We start from the raw sequence: 5597 nt of genomic DNA, 5'->3' as shown, positions 1-5597 counted from the left end.
CTTGAGGTATAACTTTTGGTGTGGCCAATAGTGTCAGGGCCTCACTTTTATAGTTCTTACAGGGGTGAGGACTTAATCAAGCTCTTTAGATTTAGCCTGAGGAATGGCAGATTATGAGTTCACACTCTGGATGGGAGACATGGTCCCTTGGGGATCTAATTAATAAGCAGAGGGCTTGTTAAGCTTGAATGTTACAGGAGGGAAGGCCCTGAGGCAGCATCCAGTCTCAACTAAGAGAAGAAGCCAGGGTAACACTCAGATCCGGGGAGAGCAGATCTAGAACCTAGGTGGTTTTTTTTTTTGTTGTTGTTGTTAATCCTCAACTGAGGATGTTTTTCCCATTGATTTTTTTTTTTTTTTTTTTAAATATATTTTATTGATTTTTTACAGAGAGGAAGAGAGAGGGATAGAGAGTTAGAAACATCGATGAGAGAGAAACATGGATCAGCTGCCTCTTGCACACCCCCTACTGGGGATGTGCCCGCAACCAAGGTACATGCCCTTGACCGGAATCGAACCCGGGACCCTTGAGTCCACAGGCCGACGCTCTATCCACTGAGCCAAACCGGTTTCGGCTTCCCATTGATTTTTAGAGAGAGTGGAGGTTGAGAGGAAGGGAGGGAGGGGAAAGAGGGAGGGGAAGAGAGAGAGAGAAAGAGGACATCAATGTGAGAGACACATCTATTGGTTGCCTTCCACATGCTCCGGGACCTAGGCCAAGGTTCAAACCTGCCACCCAGGTATGTGCCCTTGACCAGGAATAGAACCCGTGACCCTTTGGTACATGGGCCGATGCTGTAACCCCTGAGCCACACCAGCCATGGTTAGAACCCAGATCTTTTATTCTCTCCTCCCTTTTGGGTGGAGTCAATTATTTATCTGTTTTAATTATTAAAAAAAAACAATAGATGTTCAAAAAATAAAAATCACCTATAAACTTACCACCCTGGGGAGAACCACTGTTAACATTTTGCTGTCATCCTTCTAGATTTTTCCAGGTATAGAATAGATTTTGAAAATATACATATGGGCCCTGGCAGGTGTGGTTAGAGCATTAGCCCGTGGACTGCAGGGGTCGGGTTCAAATTCCTTCGGGTTGGATTCCAGACTGAGAGGAAAACTTAGGAGTGCTGGTTCTAATTCCTTAAAACTTGTTGTAGACCCCAGCTCGTCTGAGTCTAATACTTTACATGCTCGTAAGTTAGAGCACAGCTTTATTTCTGTTAGTTATAGCACCAACTCAAGGAGGAGGAGGTGGAGGATGACAAGGAATCCTTGCAATGGTGATATAGTTTAGGGTTTGCAAAACTCGTTAACAAAGCCCATCTCATTTGAGCGTCGCCGGCAGAGGGAACTTACCCTCTGAGATGGCAGCCGGCCAAAGTGGGAAGCCAGATAGCTGGGGTTGTGGCCTTTGGAGACTTAAAAATATTGATTCCAGAGACCATGCCCAGAACAATTAAATGTAATTTTCTGTGGGTAGAGCCTAGGCTAAGGCTAATGTCAACTAGTGTTGAAAGCTACTGGCTGAGAGCCTGAAGATTCCTCACTCAGAAGATTAAGGGTGGGTGCGTGCTTCGGAGGGTGTGGGAGAATACCAGAATTAGACAAAGTGGGGATTAAAAACAGACCAAGTGCAGTTGAAACTAGTGATGACATCACAGCCATTGGAAGATGTGTCACAAGTAAGTGACTGCTAACAATTTTGCACTCCCAATATTTGCAGAAAGTTTTGGTTTTCCTAGGTCAGAGAAGCCTCGAGATCATCGCTAGACTGTCATTCTCATTTGCGTTCTGACTTATTCAGGCAGAGAGAAAAGTTGAGTGACAGTGCATTTTCATGGGCACTTGGATGAGGATGCCACACGTAAGAACATCAGGAGTTCTCTGCCATGGCAGAGGAGTTTGAACCACTGGTTAGGAAAGTGTCTAAATAATGCACAGCTATTTGCATTTTTTAAATGCTTGCTCTGGTTTTAGCCTTATCAATACCATAATTGCTGATGCATCTAAGTTTAGGGATCAGGATTTGGGTGCTGGGATGACAGTCTCCAAATAGCTCAAATTAGGTAATTTAGCAAAAGTGTCTGTGTCTTGCGGGGGTTGGCAGGAGGGAATTGGTTAGAATTTCTCCTTTTGCAAGGAGGTAGCCTGCTTGTCTATTGTGATAACATTATCTTTGGAAAAACATCACACATCATGTGGAGATTAGACTGATGCTTCTTTTGCTTCTCCAACAAGGCTGTAAACTGCAAGAGATTTTATTCTTATTAGATTCATCATGTGGCCCTCAGAGTGGCACCTTTTCTTTGAATCAGTTCTTTAAGTTTAGAACGTGTTTAGTTTTGTTAGTATTTCATGATACGTTTTCCCACTCACGTTATGTAATTAAGTTTGAAGTGTGTCTCTAGCATGTTGAATTTTGTGTTTTTTGTTTTTTTTAAATCCAGACTGACAGTCTTTGACTTTAACTAGCTAGTCATGTTCATTTATATTTATTGTGCTTATTAATACTTAAGGATTTAATTATACCATCTTATTTTATGCTTTCTTTTTGTTATACTTTTTCTCTTTTAGGGTTCTTTGGGTTGAAAGTGACTGAAAACCCAATGGGAAATGGACTTAAATATAAAAGAAAACATATTGACTTCTATAGTAGAAAAGTCTGGGATGAGAACTGGGTTCAGATTATTTTGGGCTCTGGATTCAGGGATTCAGTGGATATCATTAGAAAATGTTGACTGGTTAGGCCTGGGGCATTTGACCTTACCAGAGGACTGTGTGTATGTAAATATATGTTTGTGTGTGTGTGTGTGTGTGTGTGTGTGTGTGTGTGTGTGTGTTTAACCACACAGACCGAGAGTCCAGGAGGCATAGTTTCTGAAAGGGAAATCACAGTGCAGTTCTGTGAAGAAAGGAGAAAGGAATCTGGGCAGATAAAACACACCAGTGGACATTATGACTTCCCTGGCCTGTTCTACAAAGGATAGGAATTTTCAATGTGATAACCTGAATCCTATATAATAAAGAGCTAATATGCAAATGGTCGTCATGCTCTCATGCCCTTGTGCTGGGGCCAGGGGACCCAAGGCCGGGCGGGGGACCTGAGGCTGGGCCCCCCGCCCTGCGGGGCTTGACAAGGGTGGGGCCGGCCGGGTCTGGGTCTCTTGCAATTTTGAGGTGCGCGCGGGTGGCCGGGGACTTGACTGTGGGTCCCACGGCGTGCCCCAGACTCTGACAGGAGGAAGATTTTCATATATATTTTACTAATTTTCTTTCATCTCTGACATTTCTATTATAGAGAAAGGGCAAATAGCAATATTAAAATATTTCCTCTAATGAATTCCCTTTTAATGTGCACGAATTTCGTGCACCGGGCCACTAGTACAAAGATAAAAGCTCAGGAGATGTTTACTGCACCCATTTCATTCGTAGCCATACATTACATAGACATGTATTGTTAGTGGAGATTAGAGTAGTCCCCACCCAATGTGAAGGTCAAATGGAATAATGCATGTGAAGTGCTTATACGGCCTATCATGTAGTTAGCACCTAATACATGCTACTACTATTACCAGGTACAATACAAGGCATGCTGAATATCCAGAGAAAAACACAATTCAGCCACTGCCCTCACAAAGCACATGGTTATACCAGAAAGTTAAGGAAAGGATGGGTTACTGTGACTTGGCAATAAATTTGGCTCTGAGCTTCCTTTTAAAAATTATTTATTTGTTTGTTTATTTTTATTGATTTTAGGGAGAGGGGAAGGGACAGGGATAGGGAGATAGAAACATCGATGAGAAACATCAATCGGCTGCCTCTTGCACGCCCTGCACTGGGGATCGAGCCTGAAACTCGGGTATGTGCCCTGACCAGGAATCAGACCATTGACCTCTTGGTTCCTGGGTTGATGCTCAACCACTGAGCCACACTGGCTGGGCTGCTTTGAGCTTCCTTTTGTCCCCTACACAAAAATGGAACCCTGAGTCATGCAGAGTTGTACTCGTCTAATTGAAGGATGCTTAGCTTTTTACCAGTCAGGCAAAGGGGAAAGTATTTTTTGTGAAAACATTCCAGAAGGGCACATTGAGCAGTCACGAAGTAGAATGCCTGTAAGGGATGTTTTAAAGAAAGAAGGAGAAACTACCAGGCCCAGAGAAAAAGGAGAGGCCAGAATATTAAATTATTGTTCATTGAAGGCATTTGCTATGGGGAATTAAAGAAATACAATTCAGCTTTTTAAAAATAACCATTTTTGTGATTATAAGAACGATACATATTCATTATTGAACAATTTTAGAATGCAGGAAAATATAAAAATGAAATAATCAGAAATAATCTACTGCTCAGAGATAACCATTGTTAACATTATGGCATATTTCTTTCTGTTGTTTGTTGCTTATGTGTGAGCATGTGCATACATACATTGTTGTGTATAGAACGGGCATTATGCTGTGTAGATTTGTACTCTGTTTTTTTATTAACAATATAATGTTGTCATTGTCTTTTATTGTTAAACTAGTGGCCCGGTGCATGAAATTTGTGCACATTAAAAGGGAATTCATTAGAGGAAATATTTTAATATTGCTATTTGCCCTTTCTCTATAATAGAAGTATTAGAGATGAAAGAAAATTAGTAAAATTTATATGAAAATCTCCCTCCTGTCAGAGTCTGGAGCATGCCGTGGGACCCAGAGTCAAGTCCCTGGCCAACCGTGCGCACCTCAAAATCGCGCAAGACCCAGACCCAGCCGGCCCCACCCCCATTGGGTGAGATCCATACCTGGCCGGCCCCACCCTCTTCAAGTCCTGCTGGGTGCGGGGCACAGCCTCAGGTCCCCCGTCAAGCCCCGCCAGGTGGGGAGCGCAGCCTCAGGTCCCCTGATGCCCCCTTTGGTCCCCCAGCCTGGCGCCGGGGCGGGGGGCATGGCCTGAGGTCCCCTGGCTCAGCACCAGGGCGGGGGGGGGGGGGCGCAGCCTCAGGTCCCCTGGCCCAGGACGAAGGGCATGGCCTGAGGTCCCCCAGCCTGGTGCCGGCGGGGGGCGTGGCCTGAGGTCCCCCAGCCCGGTGCTGGGGTGGGAGGCACAGCCTGAGGTCCCCAGGCTCAGCACCAGGGCGGGGGCACAGCTGAGGTCCTCAGTCAAGCTCTGCTGGGCGGGGACGCAGCCTCAGGTCCCCCGGCCCAGCCCGGCGCCATGCAGCCTTAGGTCCCTGCAGATCGCTCATTATGGGAACCCCGCCTCCGCTGTGGGCACAGCCATCTTGTGTTACGGAACCCTGCCTCCGCTGTGGGTGCAGCCATCTTGTGATGGTGTGAGGGTCAATTTGCATATTACCTCTTTATTATATAGGATATCCTCTGAAGATGTGGTTTTGGGTGGCCAATGTAGCATTCCTTCATGCAGCCATGCTATGTTTTATTTAACCATTTCTTGTTGGACATTGAAATTGTCAATAGATTTTTGCTATTATAAATAATGTTGCAAAGAAAAATTTTTACCACAAGCCTCCTTTAGGATATCTCTGATTATTGCCTTAGGTGAGAAATTCTTAGATATAGTAATATGACATCAAAGAGAAGAGGAACATTTTA

This window comes from Cnephaeus nilssonii, assembly GCF_951640355.1.
Source record: "Cnephaeus nilssonii genome assembly, chromosome: 14".
NCBI lineage: Eukaryota > Metazoa > Chordata > Mammalia > Chiroptera > Vespertilionidae > Cnephaeus > Cnephaeus nilssonii.
This window is presented reverse-complemented; position numbering follows the sequence as displayed.